This window comes from Erythrolamprus reginae, chromosome 10 (genome assembly GCF_031021105.1).
Source record: "Erythrolamprus reginae isolate rEryReg1 chromosome 10, rEryReg1.hap1, whole genome shotgun sequence".
In the NCBI taxonomy this organism is placed as follows: domain Eukaryota; kingdom Metazoa; phylum Chordata; class Lepidosauria; order Squamata; family Dipsadidae; genus Erythrolamprus; species Erythrolamprus reginae.
The window spans coordinates 24,114,654-24,131,374 of record NC_091959.1 but is presented as its reverse complement, the minus strand read 5'-3'; the positions used below and the strand labels follow the sequence as shown (position 1 = coordinate 24,131,374).

At 45.2% G+C, this 16,721-nt stretch overlaps 1 long non-coding RNA gene across 1 annotated transcript; it reads right to left on the bottom strand.

Moving 5' to 3' along the window:
• Positions 1-325: 325 nt before the first annotated feature.
• Positions 326-16,380, bottom strand: LOC139172942 (uncharacterized). The gene is made up of 3 exons (XR_011559955.1): positions 16,316-16,380; positions 496-679; positions 326-364 (listed from the first exon to the last, which is right to left on the bottom strand). It is a non-coding gene; the product is annotated as an uncharacterized lncRNA (long non-coding RNA).
• Between the last annotated feature and the right edge of the window lie 341 nt (positions 16,381-16,721).

Genomic DNA, 16,721 nt, shown 5'->3' with positions numbered 1-16,721 from the left:
ATTGCAGAAAACTCCCAAACCCAGAATTAACCAGATCAGACAATCTTCCTGGCCATCATGCTATGGAAAGGAACTCCAGGCACGCAAAGAGGTGGTTCAGAAAGCAATAATTTCAGAAAATAAAACAAAGAGAGAGTTTAAAAAAAGGAAGACCTGCTTCCTTGTGATTAAAGACCAAAATAAATACATCAAAATAAATAGAAGGAAATTAATTTTGTGAGGGGGTCATGCACATTTTTTGTTCCTTAATCAATGGTTGAAGCTCAGTGATGGAAGATGTGTGGGGGGAGGGGAAGAAGTCCTACCGTTCCTTCTGAAATAATCTTCTCAGCTACATCCATGTCTACTTCAGTTTTGAGGGAATCTGCAGGAAAAAAGAGAGACAAAACTTCACGTCTGTTCATCATTGCTCCAGTGCCATCAGTGTTAAAAGCAGAGAGGGCAACCTTAAACACCCACCCACCCATCACTTGGGAACATACACACACAACTTACTGTGTCTACATCAAGCTGCATGCAGGTGGCAATCAGCAACTGCCTACATGCGATATTTCAAATCATCGCAAGGCAACTGAAACTCCCATGGAATCAGAACTTTGAGTTGTCTTCTAAATTGCAACTGCCATGCCACCAGTCCTGGCTGGAATGGGTTGAGGCCATAGAGCAGCTCTCTGTACAACTGAAGCCCAGGAAATATTATATTTTTACTTTCCTTAAAAAAAAAAAATATTTATGAAATATTTGAATTAAAATAAAACAATTTGACTAACAAACATATAAACACACATTGCCCTATTATAAGTAAACATTTTATCATGAGATCATTTTCTTTTGCATATATATTGTATTAGTTAAGCATATTTACAACAATTTATTCTTATTTAATTACATAACTACCTTTCTATTTTTTTTTCATTTTCATTTTGTATTATTTTGTGATTTTGTATTCAACAAGCTTTGCTTATTACTAGCGGTTATTAGTAAAGATCTACTTTAGTTTGAAATTCACTTTTATCTAAGCACAGGCCAAAGGAATCAACAGCTTTAAAATATCCCCAGCATCAACAATAAACAGTATAATAATAATTTAAAACATCAGCCAACACTGATATTTTAAGGGGTAACCAGTATATATAAATAAAATAAATATGCAGCTTTCCTAAAATGGTCAAACATACTAACTCTGCCAATGAGCATCAGAAGAAGCCATAAAAATGAGATGTTTAAAGATCACTCAAAATCACCCCTCTAGCCACTACCTATGCTGCTCCAAATTGCTTCCAAAATCACCCCACTAGTTGCTTCCGATGCCACCCCAAATTGCTTCCAAAATCACCCCTTCTAGATTTTGAAAGCAATTTGGGGTGGTGTAGGAAACAGCTAGAGGGGTGATTTTGAAGCGATTTGGGGCAGTGTAAGAAGTGACTAGAAGGGTGATTTTGGAAGCGATTTGGGGCAGTGTAAGAAGCGGCTAGAAGGGTGATTTTGGAAGCGATTTGGGGCAGTGTAAAAAGTGACTAGAGGGGTGATTTTGGAAGCGATTTGGGGCAGTGTAAGAAGCAGCTATAAGGGTGATTTTGGAAGCGATTGGGGCAGTGTAAGAAGTGACTAGAGGGGTGATTTTGGAAGCGATTTGGGGCAGTGTAAGAAGTGGCTTGAAGGGTGATTTTGGAAGCGATTTGGGGCAGTGTAAGAAGTGACTAGAGGGGTGATTTTGGAAGCGATTTGGGGCAGTGTAAGAAGTGGCTAGAAGGGTGATTTTGGAAGCAATTTTGGGCAGCGTAGGAAGCAGCTGGAAGGGTGATTTTGGAAGTGATTTGGGGCTGTGTAGGGAACGTCTGGAGGGGTGATTTTGGCAGTGAGATGGGGCGAAGGAAGCAGTAGGGAAGGGGAGATTTTGGCAGCAGGATAGGGCGGCTGCCAGGAGCAGAGGAAGCGGAGGGCCAGAGGGGAAAGTGGCAATGAAATGGGGTGGCTGCGGAGAGCTCCTCCAACGTGCCATTCTGGCCACTGCTTTCAGCCACAACAGCAGCCGAGAGAGAAGCGAGGCTTCGTAAGTAGAAAATGGTTCATGAGGCAAAAAAGTCTTGAACACACGGTTTATATCTCAAAAAGTTCGTAAGTATAGGCATTCATAAGTAGAGGTACCACTGTACTTTTACTGTTGTCCAGATTATTTTAAGTGCCATATTTTTTATTTGGTGCTTTACATCATTCTCTTGACATATTACCGTATTATATACTGTACAGTAGTTGTCATCACAGACCAACATAACCAGACAAACTGTGAATCCTATCAAGAATTTCCTACTACTACCGTACCATTATTTCCATGTAGGGTGCAATCCTGCTGTAGCAAAAACATCCAAACACGCAGCCGCATGTTGGATGCCTGTTGGATGTGTTTTAAATCTGATTGAGGCAGCATTTTGGGATGCAATTTATGGACAGCAGTGTTATATATGTTCTGTTCGGGAATGCTGCAAAACGAAATGTCTCCTACGTCTTACTTTGGGGGATGTCTTATATTAGGCAATTCTACGAAACCTCTTCTATGTCTTACTTTCGGGGGTGACTTATTTTCGGGGAAACAGGGTATATGAGAGAGACTCATCACATGCAAGTCAAGATAGTACAAGCCGTGATTTGTCATAATTGTGATGATTATGGATACATCTCCTGAAAACCCGAAATCCCCCATCTCAGAAAATTAGAATATTACATGCGATCAATAAAGCAAGGATTGTACATAGAACATCGGACCTCTGAAAAGTATAAACATGCATATGTGCTCAGCACTTGGCTTGGTGCCCTTTTGCAGCAATTACTGCCTCAATGTGGCGTGGCATGGAAGCTATCAGCCTGTGGCACTGCTGAGGTTTTATGGAAGACCAGGATGCTTCAATAGTGGCCTTCAGCTCTTCTGCATTGTTCAGTCTCGTGTCTCTCATCTTTCCCTTGGCAATGACCCATAGACTCTCTATGGGGTTCAGGTCAGGGGAGTTTGCTGGCCAATTGAAATACCGTTGATCATTTTTAATAGCCAGTCAATAGGAAGAGGCGCATAATGTAATAATGGATAAAATGAGCTCTTGATCTAATTATGGCCTGAATAAACCAATGACTGAATAAAATAATACACTAAGATTTGAACTGTGCATTCATTTTTTTTAAAAAAAAATTGCTCCAAGGAGTTTCCCAATTCTTCCTTGGTATCTCTTGCTGGATTGATCACCTCAAAAATCAAGATTAGATTATTTGCTAATGTGCCTTCTCTATTCTCTTTCTCATGGAGGCCAAATCACACCCTACCTCTCAGTTTCCCTAATCCCACCCCCACTTCCCTTCTCGCCCACAAACACAACATTATCCACGGTGCAGTAGTCATATGTATATGCCAAGCATCCATTACATTTCAGAACAGAACAATACGAAATTCAAGGTCCTCATTTTTAAGCTTCAGGCCAAACATCCTTGTGACAACTTGTGAAGATTTTTCCTGAACGGGGGGGCGGGATCATGACTCACAGCTGCACCGAGGAATTCACATCCCAGTCAAAACAAAACACATCCCAGCCATCCAAAGTCAAGGCCACCTCCACAGAGACCTGGAACGGCCGGAGGGAGTGACTTCTATGGCCCGCAAAATTGCTTTGCCTGGGGGAAAGAGGGTCAGAGGCAAGGCGAAGTAAGAGTTGGCTTTACTTACCCTGTTTTCCCCAAAATAAGACATCCCCTGATAATAAACCCAGTTGGGCTTTTGAGTGCATAGCAATAGAGGCCAAACACTTATTTCAGGGCTCAGAAAATATAAGACAGGCTCTTATTTTTGGGGAAATACGGCAGTTTGTACCAACATGGCGTTTGTAATAAAAATTAGATTTTTCTTGGTAAATGACTTGGGAATCCTGCTTTTTTGCAGGGGGGGGGAATCGGTCGGAACCTTGACATCTTATAGGTCAGTGATGGCGATCCTATGGCGCAGGTGCCACGGGGCACGCGGAGCCATATCTGCTGGCACACAAGCTTTTGCCCTACCTCAGCTCCAGCGTCCATGTGTGTGCCAGCCAGCTGATTTTTGGCTCGCACAGAGGCTCTGGGAGGGTGCTTTTACCCTAGGCTGGTTTCCAGGGAAACCTTTGCAGCCTAGGAGGGTGAAACACAAGCCTACTGGGACCACCAGAAGTTGGGAAACAGGCCATTTCCGGCCTCCAGAGACCTCCGGGGGGGCGGGGGAATCTGTTTTTGCCCTCCCCAGGCATTGAATTATGGGTGTGGGCACTCAAGCATGTGCAATAGTATGCGCTCACACTCTTTTGGCAGCCGCCATTACTGGTGTAAGAACTCCTGCTTGAACAGGGGGTTGGACTAGATGCCTTACAAGGTCCCTTCCTACTCTGTTATTCCCTATTCTACATAGGGGGTGACATGATAGCAGCCTTCCAATATCTCAGGGGTTTCCACAAAGAGGGGTTGACCTATTTTCCAAAGCACCTGATTGTAGGACAAGAAGCAATGGATGGAAATTAATCAAAAAGATATCCAACCTAGAACTAAGGAGAAATCTCTAGGCAGGGAGAACAATGAGGCAGTGGAATGACTTGCCTCCAGAGGTTCGGGTGCTCCAACACTGGAGGTTTTAAAGAAAAGATTGGACAAACACTTGTCTACTATGGTATAGGGCAGGGGTAGGCAAAGTCTCTTCTATGACGTGGACTTCAACTGCCAGAATTCCTGAGCTAGCATGATTGACTCAGGAATTCTGGGAGTTGAAGTCCACGAGTCATAGAAGAGCCAACTTTGCTTACCCCTGGTATAGGGCAGCATTGATGAACTTTGTCGCCACTCAGCACGCATGGGAGAAGACCACCAGAAACCAGAATAGCCGTTCCCTAGTGTACCTGCATGGGAGCTGATCTCTAAGGTTTGGGTGTGTGCATGCGCACCGTTACCTGGTCTTCCAGGTTTTGGCATGCGAAGGCCAGCAGGTGGGTGTGCATGTACATGCAAGGAAATCCTTTATTTCTGAAAAACTTGTTGAACTCTATGGAATTTGCTTCTGAGCAAATCTGCCTCTCAGCAAACAGAGCGATTGGAACACAGTAGCTATTTGGGGCTGCCATTTATGCACCTTTCCTGGATCGTTCAGCTATTGCTGAATTAAATTCCCAATTAGCTGTGTCTGTTCAGCTAATGGAGAAGGATCTCAGCCCTTCTTCTGCCAGGCTTTCTGCTGTAAAAATGTTTACACCTGCCTGCCCAGAATTGTATTGTAACACTAGCCAAGAAAACAACAAAGGAGTTATATTTACAGTAAGATTTTATTTCTATAATATATATGCAAAAGAGGTAGGAGTCTTTCCTTTTCATACAAGAGAAAAGGCCATCATCAGTTTTTGTCTTTGGCCTCAACCATATTACTCAATCCTTCCACCAATAAGGGGGAAACAGGAGGGCACTTCCGTACTCAAACACACTGCTCACGCCATGTGCTATAAAACAGTTTGCTGCCAATTGAATACATCACTATTCAGTGGCTTGACAAAACTTGCTAAGCTCAAACACAAGCGAGTCCCATTATGACTTCGGATTAGAGGTTCTGGTAAAGGAGGTAATCACTGCATTGTCAGACTGAAAGCCGTCTTGTGGAGTTAGAGGCTTTGGCCTGCCATAGTAGCACAGTATTAGGGGAATTGAGAGGGGGAGTTGAATGAGAGGAAAGTTACTAGCCACAGCAAATTTCTTTCTTGGAGTCCAAGGTCATCTTTTCTTCTGCATCAACTGAACAAAAGAGGAAGTTGGGTGGAATCCCTGTACTTGGACTGGTCCTCATAATGAACTTGTGGGTGTTGGGATGACATCCAACACTTTCACTTCAATCTGCCCGATCTTAGTCACCAAGGCTAATAGCAGCAAGCTGCTTCCACTCCACTGATGGTGGAGGGTCTTGGATGGCGCCTGTGGAGTGTGTAAACCCCAAAACGGGCACCAGACCGGGTCCCTTTTCCCCCTCCCCTTCAGGGAGGTTCTGGAGCTAAATTGGACACTGCACCTGTTATTATTTATTCAGTGTATGGCACCTTAAGCTTGTAAAGCATGTCCTTTGCAAACAGTGGCATTACCCTGCTGGAAAAAAACCTGCTTTGTCATATGAAATTAGTAACAGGTCTCATTAGGCAAGGTAGCAATTTTTGAAGCAGCAATGCATTTCTTAATTGGATCTGCTCTTCATGGTTGACAATCAACGTGTTTTCATTTATGGAGACAGGAAATAGGGGATGAAATTGCCAGGTAGGGCCAGCTTAAATACCGTGTTTATTTTCTGTGGGATCTTTGTTTTTCTCTACCAGTTGATGCGGACATTTGGGAGATGCTGTAGAAATTTGGGCTAAAGCCACCTTAGAATCTTTATTGTCACGTGGAATTATTTGAATGAGAGTTTTCCAAGTTCAGGTCTGACTGCCTTCTCAGAGCACCTGCAGCAGCACCTTTAAGAGAAGGAGGGCAGGCAAACCCCCTGCACACACATTAAGCAGAGGTGGAGCCCACAATTTGTCAGTAAGCAGAACCAGAGCCAAAAACTTTTTATTCTTTTTTTCTGATTCACAATCTCTGTCTCCACCCTACCCAGCTCCTTTCCCCCCTCTTCAGGCAGTTTTTATTTGACTTAAGGTTATATGAAATAACTGTCCACTAAGCACTTATTGTATACAAAGAGAAAGCATATCAATAAAATTAAAAAGTGAATAAAAATGCATAGGAATGATCTAATCTTTAAATGATCTGATTCTGCTTTGAAAACATACCACTCAAGCACTTGGTTTGTTGTTAAATCTGTTTCTTCTACTTTCCCTTTATTCCTCCATTTATTCTTTTGTAAATATAGTCCAGGAGATATCTATGGCACATGTTTTTCTAGGTAAATAAGCTTAGGAATGCATCTTTCATTCTTATTTATTACACATCAGCTAGGCAATATAATTTGGATTTCGGAATGGAACTTGTTCATCTACAACTGTAAGTTTTAATGTTCAGAGTGTTCCCTCTACTGGGCAAATGGTAACTTGCAACAATAGTGCATCTATAACTCAGTTCTAAAAAATAAGGCATCTGTTTGCCTCAACTTCTGTAAATGAATCATAAGCTTTCTGTTTTCAGGAGCAGAGGTATGCAATGGTTATCTGGTGTGACTCATGTTGGTCATTTTTATTGTCATTGAATTTATAACTAAGGCTTCTTTTATGTTTTAGTTTTAGGGATCTCGGAGTCCTAGGGGACAACCATTTAAATATGAGCCAGCAGTGCACAGCAGCTGCCAAAAAAGCCAATACAGTTCTAGGTTGCATAAACAGAGGGATAGAATCAAGACCACGTGAAGTGTGTTAATACCATCAACTCAGTTAACTCAGTTGATAAATCTATTCATTTAATACAAAGGGAAATAACTTCATTGGGAAAAAAAATCTACTTCTCCTGGAGATTAGAACGGCCCCCACCCTCCTTGCCTTTTGCAAGTTACTCAAGACCCACCTTTGTCGCCTGGCATGGGGTAACTGAGATACCCGTGAGCTCATATATCTTTTATGAATGGTATGATTGTATTGTATGGTTCTTAATGATGTTTTTTTAATGTTTTGTTTTCTTTTTCAAATATTGGACTTGTATATTGTTATGATTGTTGTGAGCCCCTCCGAGTCTCCGGAGAGGGGCGGCATACAAATCTATTAAATTAAATTAAATGTGTGAGCACATTTATGAATCCGTGTGTGTATTCAGCCAGCACTCTGAAAGTTAGAAAGCAAAACCTATACTAATTAGAAACATTTTTACATAACTATCACAGACCTGAAGAATAAGTTTGCACTGTGGATCAGATCTGTTTATCAAAGTATCATGGGAATTGGAATAGCCTGGGGAACCAGTTGGCCAGGCAAGAATTGTCCCCTCATAGATTGTATGCACTCTGCAACCCCTTGCTTGATCCCGGCTTCTATCATTGCTTGAATGGCAGGATCCTGCATATACATTGCAGGAGGGAAGGCCTGAAGGGGTGCCGGAAAGGCCATGGGCAGCTGGGGAGAGACAGAAGGAAGAGCAAGGGGAGCAGGAGGGGACAGCACTGGAGGAGACGTTGGCATTGGAGGCCCCAGTCAGGCAGAGGCTCGTTTGAGGCCCAAATAATCAGCTGAGTCTAGCAACTGAGGTGGGGACACCCCTGCACTGTAACCCCTTGAGAGGTAGAGGCTTTTTCACACAATGCTGTTGGGGCCTTGTGCCGTCTAGATTCATCCCTCTTAGTGGTTTTAGACCTGGTATTATTGGCCTTCATTGCCCTCTTCCAGGAGTGGGCATAAGAATAGCCCAGGGAGCTGGATGGTTAAATTAATTGCTCCCCCCCCCCTGATCATTTGCTGATTGGGGGAGGGGTCTCCCTTGGGTCCTGTTCCTGCACCGGTAGGGAAACCATGAATGGTAATCAAGAGCGCTTTATTTTTATTGATTTACTCCTTGGACCCCTTTCAAAATGGCGCTGACTGGCAGCTAAAAAGGGCAATTAAAATGGCCGCCGCTGAGAGGGCAAGGAAAAAGGGTGGGAAAATCCTACCAGTGCTTCACTACAAATATTCACCAGCAAACTCGGGGTGGGAGCCCTCCTGGGAGAAACGCTCTTCAATGGGCTCAAAAACACACACACAGCCCAGCAGGAAAAAAGTGATCCTTTTTAAATTGAGCACCTGAGAGTGGGTGATTGACAGTGTTGGCTCTGCAGGGCACGCGATGGCCTCCTGAAGGAGAACTGAGCGCTGAGGAGGAAAATTAGAGGCTGGGGGCTAAAAATGCAGCCGGAAGCCGTTCTAGGTGGAAGGAAGTAACTTTTAAAGGATCAGAAAGGCTACAGCAGTGGGAGAGCCCTGGTGATTGCACCCCAAATAGCCTGGTTGTATTGATTGATCAGTCAGAGCAGGCAGGAAGGGCCTGGGGCCGGGAGGGGTCCTCTCGCCTCGTTTCTCCTGTGAGCTGCCTTTCTTACCTGGTGACTGGGCTGTCAGGCCTCTTTTAAAAGGAAAACTTTTTCTTTTTTTGAAGGAAAGGGATGGAATACATGGAAACTTACAAAAGAGTGGAGGAGATAATATCCAGAGGAGTTGACCACACATCCTAACTGAAGCGAGGCCTGAGCCAAAAGCAGAAAATGACTGCTGGGCAGAAAAAAATATTTGAAAAACAGGCTCATTGGTTGACGGATGAGTCAACCCACTTCTGGCTGCTGTCTCCTCCCAGTAAGGAAAATGGAGATTTTGCAATATCTTTCCCCCAGGAGTGGGGAGGGAGTAGGGATTTTGGAGTAGCCTTCCCTTGCCATGGCCCCCCAAGCAACACCACACCCATCAAGCCATGCTCACAGAACCGGTAGTAAAAAAAAAGGATTTTACTACTGCCTTGGTAATCTTGTAGTCCAAGTCATTCAACTATAAGTGTCATCCCACAGCGCAAAAAGTGCTTCTGATTCACTAGTGCAAGAGATAACAGTGTGGGAACGATACTGTTGAACTGTAGCATTGAACTATTGAATCGAATCCAAAGCTAGTCATGTTACTTTACTTTCAATGAAACCAATAGTATGGTTATGTGTAGAAAGCCCTTGATGTACTTTTACTGAACATTTGAAGTTAGCACCACACTGAAAAGAACTTGTGACTGTCCTTCACACTTTTGACTGCTGCCCCATCCCAATGGTCATATGATGGACAAACTTACAAAGAAAATACAAGAAGAAGTGGAAACAGAATACTACAAAATATGGGGAAAGTGGTATGAGTGGCTAGAGAAGAGATAAAGGATAAGAGAATAACTTAAGACGATAAAGGAGTTGCTCAATGGCATCCAACATAAACAATTATAAGGGAAATAGAAGATAGAAATAGAGTACACTATTGTATGATGTATATAAACAGAACTGTGAAATATATGTATATAATAGAAATGAATAGAAAAAGAAATTGAGGAGAAAATAACTGAAACATAAAATGTTTTAGCGATGCAAAAATGCTGTAAAGGAAACTGTACAAATGTAGGTTTTTAACTTAAAAATGTTACATACAGACAAACGCGCGCGTGCACACACACAACCACACACACACATATACATACATACATACATACATACATACATACATACATACATACACTGCTCAAAAAAAATAAAGGGAACACTTAAACAACACAATATAACTCAAAGTAAATCAAACGTCTGTGAAATCCAACTGTGTCATGGAACCACAGGTCCGGTATGACGACGTCCCAAGGAAGGGTCCTTTCGAAAGCTACCCTCATCCTGAATGCCTCATCATATTGGAGCCAAGCATTGTCTCCAAACTCAAAATGGGCGCTAGCATATTGAAGCATAAAGCCGCACGGGCTGGCTCCTTTTGTATGACAAGTCACGTAGGTCAGAAAGCCACAAACTAAAACAATGGTCAACCTCGACCTCCTTGGACCGGTCCGTCTGGGCCTCCTCCTCACATTCCTTTTTTGGAACCAATTCAAAAGGGTGAACAAATCAACATATTCACCTCTCCAAATTTTTTCCCTTATGATGGGGTGTAGATGGTAGCCTAAGGCAACGTTTCCCAACCGGTGTGCCACGGCACACTAGTGTGCCGCAAGACACAGGCAAGTGTGCCGCAAAGCTCTCCGCCCGATCTGCCCCCTCTCCTCTGCCGCCGCCCCCTGCCTTGGGGCGCGACTTCTGTCGCGGTGGCTGCGGCTGCAGCTGCAGCTCCTCGGGACAAAAGCGCTCCCAGCCCTCTCTCGCAGCCCCCTGGCTGGGAGCGCTTTCGCTGCGAGAGAGGGCTTTCTCCATCCGTTTCGGGAATCCCCGCCCCGCCCCTCTCTCTCACGCGCCGCTCCCCTTTTCTCTCAGCCCTCCCTGGCTTCGCTTCTCAATCCCTCCCTCCTTCCGTCTTTCCTTCCCCTCAGCCGTTCTGTCTGGGGGTCTCCCGCTCTTCCCTTCCCCGCCTTCCAGGCTTTGCCTTTGCCACCCCCACCCTTTTTTGGTTGACAAGGAGTCCTTTGCCGCATCCCGCAGTTCACACTCGGCTCGAGGCCGCTTTCCCTGGCTGCGCTCAGAACCGACAGGGCGCTGCTCTTTCTCTCTCTCACTCTCTCCCGTGAGGCGGGAGAAGGGAAAAAAAAGGAAAAAAAAACTTCTTGCAGCGTGCCCGCGCTCCTCCCTTCAGCAATGAGGGAGGGAAGTCAGAGGGCGAGGGAGCGAGCGAGCGCTCTTGTCCTCGGTGCCCTCTGCAGCCTGCCTTCCTTCTTCTTTGCCGCCGCTGAGGGACGGAGAGAACGATAGAAAGGAAAGAGGGAGGGAGAGATAGAAAGGAAAGAGGGAGGGAGGAAAGAGGGAGGGAGAGATAGAAAGAAAAGAGATAGAAAGGAAAGAGGGAGGGAGGAAAGAGGGAGGGAGAGATAGAAAGGAAAGAGGGAGGGAGGAAAGAGGGAGGGAGAGATAGAAAGAAAAGAGATAGAAAGGAAAGAGGGAGGGAGAGATAGAAAGGAAAGAGGGAGGGAGACAGAGAGAGAGAAAGAGAGACATAGCAAGAGAGAGAGAAAAAAGAAAAAGATAGCAAGAGAGAGAGAAAGAGATAGCAAGAGAGAGAGACAAAGAGATAGCAAGAGAGACAGAGAGAGAGAGAGAGAAAGAGAAAGAGAGAGAGCGAGAAAGAGACATAGCAAGAGAGACAGAAAGAGAAAGAGAGAGAATGAAAGAGAGATAGCAAGAGAGGCAGAGAGAGAGCAAGGGAGAGAGAAAGACATAGAGGGAGGGAAGGAGGGAGAGAGAAAGAGAGCAAAAAAGAGGAAGAAAGAAAGAAAGAGGGATGGAGAGAGAGAAAGAAGGGAAGGAAGGAAGAGAGAGAAAGAGGGAGGGAGAAATAGAGTGAAATGGAGGAAGAGATTTTTTTTTTGTCCAAACTTTTATTTAGCCCCCCCCCCCCCCCGCGTGCTCCCCGCCCCCCCTCCCCGTTCAGTGTTCCCCAGGATTTTGAAAATATGAATAATGTGCCGCGGCTCAAAAAAGGTTGGGAAACACTGGCCTAAGGGATGGAGGGCAGACCACAGGGAATAGCCCCCAGGGAATACCCCCAAATGTGGGATCGGAAGGCTGTAGGCTGCAACAAAGGCCTGAGCACGTAAGGCCAAGGGAGAGGCCTGTGGGTTCGAAGTAGGCCCCTGCACCACCCTCCATCACCTAGGCCTGCCCGATCACCAGAAAAACACAAGAAGTGCTTCCAAGAAGAGGCCCAGAAAAGCTGGGGAAAATGCCTTCTTTGGACTCCATGCCCTCCGCCCCCCACGCCTGGTAGACTGGCTCCAAATCCTGTGATTTCTCCGTTGAGACCTGCACAAGGCCGCTCCACATGATTCAGCTCCGCCGAACGCAACACGTACGTTCACTTCAGGATGGCTGCGGAGAGGGGCGGCATACAAATCTAAATAATAAAATAAATGGCTGAGGGTGAAAAGGAGGAGGTCCCGGGATGCCGCCCCTTTTATAGGGCGTGCCTGGGACTGCCCTCAATGCTAAGGCATGTGGCCAAAAGCCGACAATCTCGCCTGACGGCTGCGCATGTGTGAGACAGCATCTCCCAGCTCCAGGCACAACCTTCAGCTGGCGGTGAGCGCCATCAGCCGAGCATTTCTTGAGTTTATTTAATTAGGAGGTTGCCCAGGGATGTGCATTAATGGCCCCTTCCTAATTATATCAATGCAAAAACACAACACATAACAAATTATCTTAAGTTGAACAACAATCACTCGCCACCAGACTCCAAGGCAGTTAGAGGGGTATCCTGCCCTTGAAAAACTGCTGGAAAAAATATCTCCTTTTCCTGGGTAAATTCGGGAAAAAACTACCTACTCAATTTAGACTGATTCTTGAAGATCGCTGGATCTCAGACCAACAGTGGGGTTGCTACTGGTATGGTACAGCTCTACAAACCGGTTTCTGCACATGCACAGAAGTGTCGGCCATGCATGTTAACCAGGGGCAGATTTCTATGACCACCGTTAACAGTGTGCTTTGCATGCAGCGTCAATTATCTTGCTTGCGCACATGCATATATCAGCATGTTTTGGGTTCTGCACATGCGCAAGAAGCAAACCATGTGTGTTTGTGAGATTTTGGCATGCGCAAAAACAAAAAATCACCAAAATCTCACACACGCACGTACGTGTCCCTTCACAAGGTTTTGCTTCCTGCACATGCGCAGAAGCAAAAACACACTGAGACGCGGGCGCGTGTATGCAGGGCCGCCGATAGGGGGGTATTACTGGTAGTGGTGTACCGGGCCCGGCCATGAGGGGGCCCGGTTTTGCCCGCCGTCGCACATGTGCAGTACCGGCCCTCTCTTGCCTGCCTCACCAACGAAAAAGGCGGGCCCTCTGGCCCTCGCGAGGCAGGACTTGAAGAAGCCCCGACGGAGCCTTTGGCAGCGGCGCGGTCCTCCAGTCCCAGTAAAGCGTGCGGCGAAGGTAGGAGCCCCTTCGGGGTGGCGGTTGCAACTTGCGCTTGTGTTAAATTTTGTTTCTTTCCTAAGCAGCCTTCTGTGTAAAAAAATCCATTTGGGAACGACTCGTTCCCAAATGGATTTTTTTACACAGAAGGCTGCTTAGGAAAGAAACAAAATTTAACACAAGCGCAAGTTGTAGGCTTCGCACGCGTGCACCAGCGTCCCCCAAAAGCCCTCCCCCGCACACCCTTTTCCAAGGGCATGCACGAAGCCGCGGCCACCCCTGCCCCCCGCGCCTCTAGCCCCCTCGCGCCCCCGTGGCTACTCGCCGCTGCCCTCGCCCGCCCGTCTGCTCCGCCTCTCTTCCCTGCAGGCATTCTTGGATCCCTCCTTCTTCTTCTGCCGTCGCCGCCGCGGCCTTCAGCCCGGCTCTGCTTTCCCGCCCGAGCGCCTCGTGGCTTCGTGGAGGACCTTGCTGGCCCCCGCAGCGGTCAGGGTCCCTCAGCACTGTTGGCGGGTCACTCAGAGTTGACCCACGGCCGGTCTCCTGCCTTTTAAGATCCGCGCTCCGTTTCTTCTCTCAGCGGACTTGCAGACGGCAGTTTCATGGACACGTCGGATCTTTAATTTTACCTCAGATTGTTTGGTTTTAGCACGTCCCCCGCACCCCCCCAAAAAACCCACCTGAAGAAGTGGCACCTTAATAAATTATGACAGTCACTTCCCCGGTTTCCCTCTTTATATCTGTACAGTATTTGTATCTGAGTGCCCTCCTGGGGTGAAGCACAGCATCCTACATGAGGAAAATTGCATCCCTTTTTCAGGCCGGGATTGAGCGAAGTTTACACGATGTGAGGGAAGAGAGGGCCGGGAGGACACAGAAGGGAAGGAAGGAAGGAAAAATAGGGAGGGAAGGGAGGGAAAGACGGAGGGGAAGGAAGGGGAAGAGGGAGGAGAAGGAAACAGGAAGAAGAGATAGGTTGGTTGGAATGAAGGAAGAAGGGAAAGAAGGAGAAAGGGGAAGGGAAGGAAGGAAAGTAAAAGAGGGAGGGGGGAAGGAAGGAAGGAGAGATAGGTTGATTGTAATTGAAAATTACAATTGAAAGTAATTGAAAATTACTTTCGCCAGCCTCCGGAGAACGAGAGAGAGTGAGAGCAATGACAGAACAAGAGAGAGAGAGAGAGAGAGAGAGAGAGAAATAGGGGGAGAAAGAGATAGCAAGAGAAAGAGAACGAGAGAGAGAAAGAGTGTGAGAGAGAAAGCAAGAGAGAGAGAGAGAAAGAAAACAAGAGAGGGAAAGTGAGAAAAAGAGAGAGAGAGAAAGAGGGGGAGAGATAGAGAAAGAGAGAGAAAGAAAAGAGAGAGAGATGAGAGAGGAAGGAAGAGGGAGAGAGAGGGAGAAAGCAAGATAGAGAAAGAGAGAGAGAAAGAAAGTAAGAGATGAGAGAGGAAGGAAGAGAGAGAGAGAAGAGTGGAAGGAAGAGAGAGAGAGAAGAGTGGAAGGAAGAGAGAGAGAAATGATAGAAAAAAGGGGAGAAAAAGAGAAATGAGAAAATGATTGAGGCAGAGAATGACAGAAAAGAGAGAGAAACAGAGAGAGAAGTGATTCTTGATTTAAAGCATATGGTAAAAGCACTTAAATAATAACAGAGAAAAAAACCCAGCCCTCACCTGTTTTTATTAATAGTTTTGCTGGTTGTTTTAGTTTTAATAGTAATGGATTTTGGTTTTTTTTAATTATTATTGACAAAATTGAACGGGTCCAAAGACGGGCTACAAGAATGGTGGAAGGTCTTAAGCATAAAACGTATCAGGAAAGACTTCATGAACTCAATCTGTATAGTCTGGAGGACAGAAGGAAAAGGGGGGACATGATTGAAACATTTAAATATGTTAAAGGGTTAAATAAGGTCCAGGAGAGAAGTGTTTTTAATAGGAAAGTGAACACAAGGACAAGGGGACACAATCTGAAGTTAGTTGGGGGAAAGATCAAAAGCAACCTGAGAAAACATTATTTCACTGAAAGAGTAGTAGATGCTTGGAACAAACTTCCAGCAGACGTGGTTGGTAAATCCACAGTAACTGAATTTAAACATGCCTGGGATAAACATATATCCATCCTAAGATAAAATACAGGAAATAGTATAAGGGCAGACTAGATGGACCATGAGGTCTTTTTCTGCCATCAGTCTTCTATGTTTCTATTAATTTCTTTTAATAAAAAAGAAGGGATTTATTTATTTATTTATTTATTATTTATTTATTTCTATGCCGCCCAGTCCCAAGTTTTTCCTTATTTCCAGATTGCATTTCTTCTTGGTGAGGTTCCGCCCATTGCTTCTTGTACTACCTTCAGGTGGCATGGAGAATAAATAGAGGCCATCTGCTCTGTGGCAGCCCTTTAAGGATTGGGAAACTACTATTATATTCCCCCTCAGTTTTCTATTTATTGAGCTAAGCATACTGGTTCTCTTAGCCCTTGTTCATAGGATTTAGCCTCTAGGCCACCCCTGTCAAACTCAATTTCATTGAGGGCCACATCAGGGCTGTGTTTGACCTCAGAGGGCCGGGGGAGGGCTTGCCCAGGGTGTGTGGCCATGGTGGGTATGGCACGGGATTTGGGGGGCAGTAGTTTTAAAATGGCCGGGGGGGGGCCCAGACACTTAGGCTGTATGGGGCCCCAAAATTCCTGATGGCGGCTCTGCGTGTATGCAAGATACATTGATACTGGTGCACCGTCCTTTCCCGTACAATGGGATTTAGAATCCATTGGTGGCTCAGACCTTATTTCAATACTCACTTGCTCATCCAAAGAGAAGGACTTTCGGTTGTCACCATCTCCTACCCAGCAGGGACTAGAACCTTAAGGGTGGAGAGGGAAAGAAAAAGAAATATTGAATTGAATTACATACTTTATTTGGCCAAGTAAGATTAGTTAATGCAAGGTATTCATCCCCGGTGTAGAAGCTTCTTTTAATTAGAAAGTTTTATTTATATTATTATTATTATTATTATTATTATTATTATTATTATTATTATTATTAATTAGACTTGTATGCCACCCTTCTCAAGACATTTAAAAACATTGGAGTTTGGTGTAATAAATCTGTTTTCCATTTCTTATTGTGCTCACAACCCATAACATAGCTATTTTTCATGTATTGTTAATAACAGATCTTATACATCAGTCTTACTTCCGTATCTAT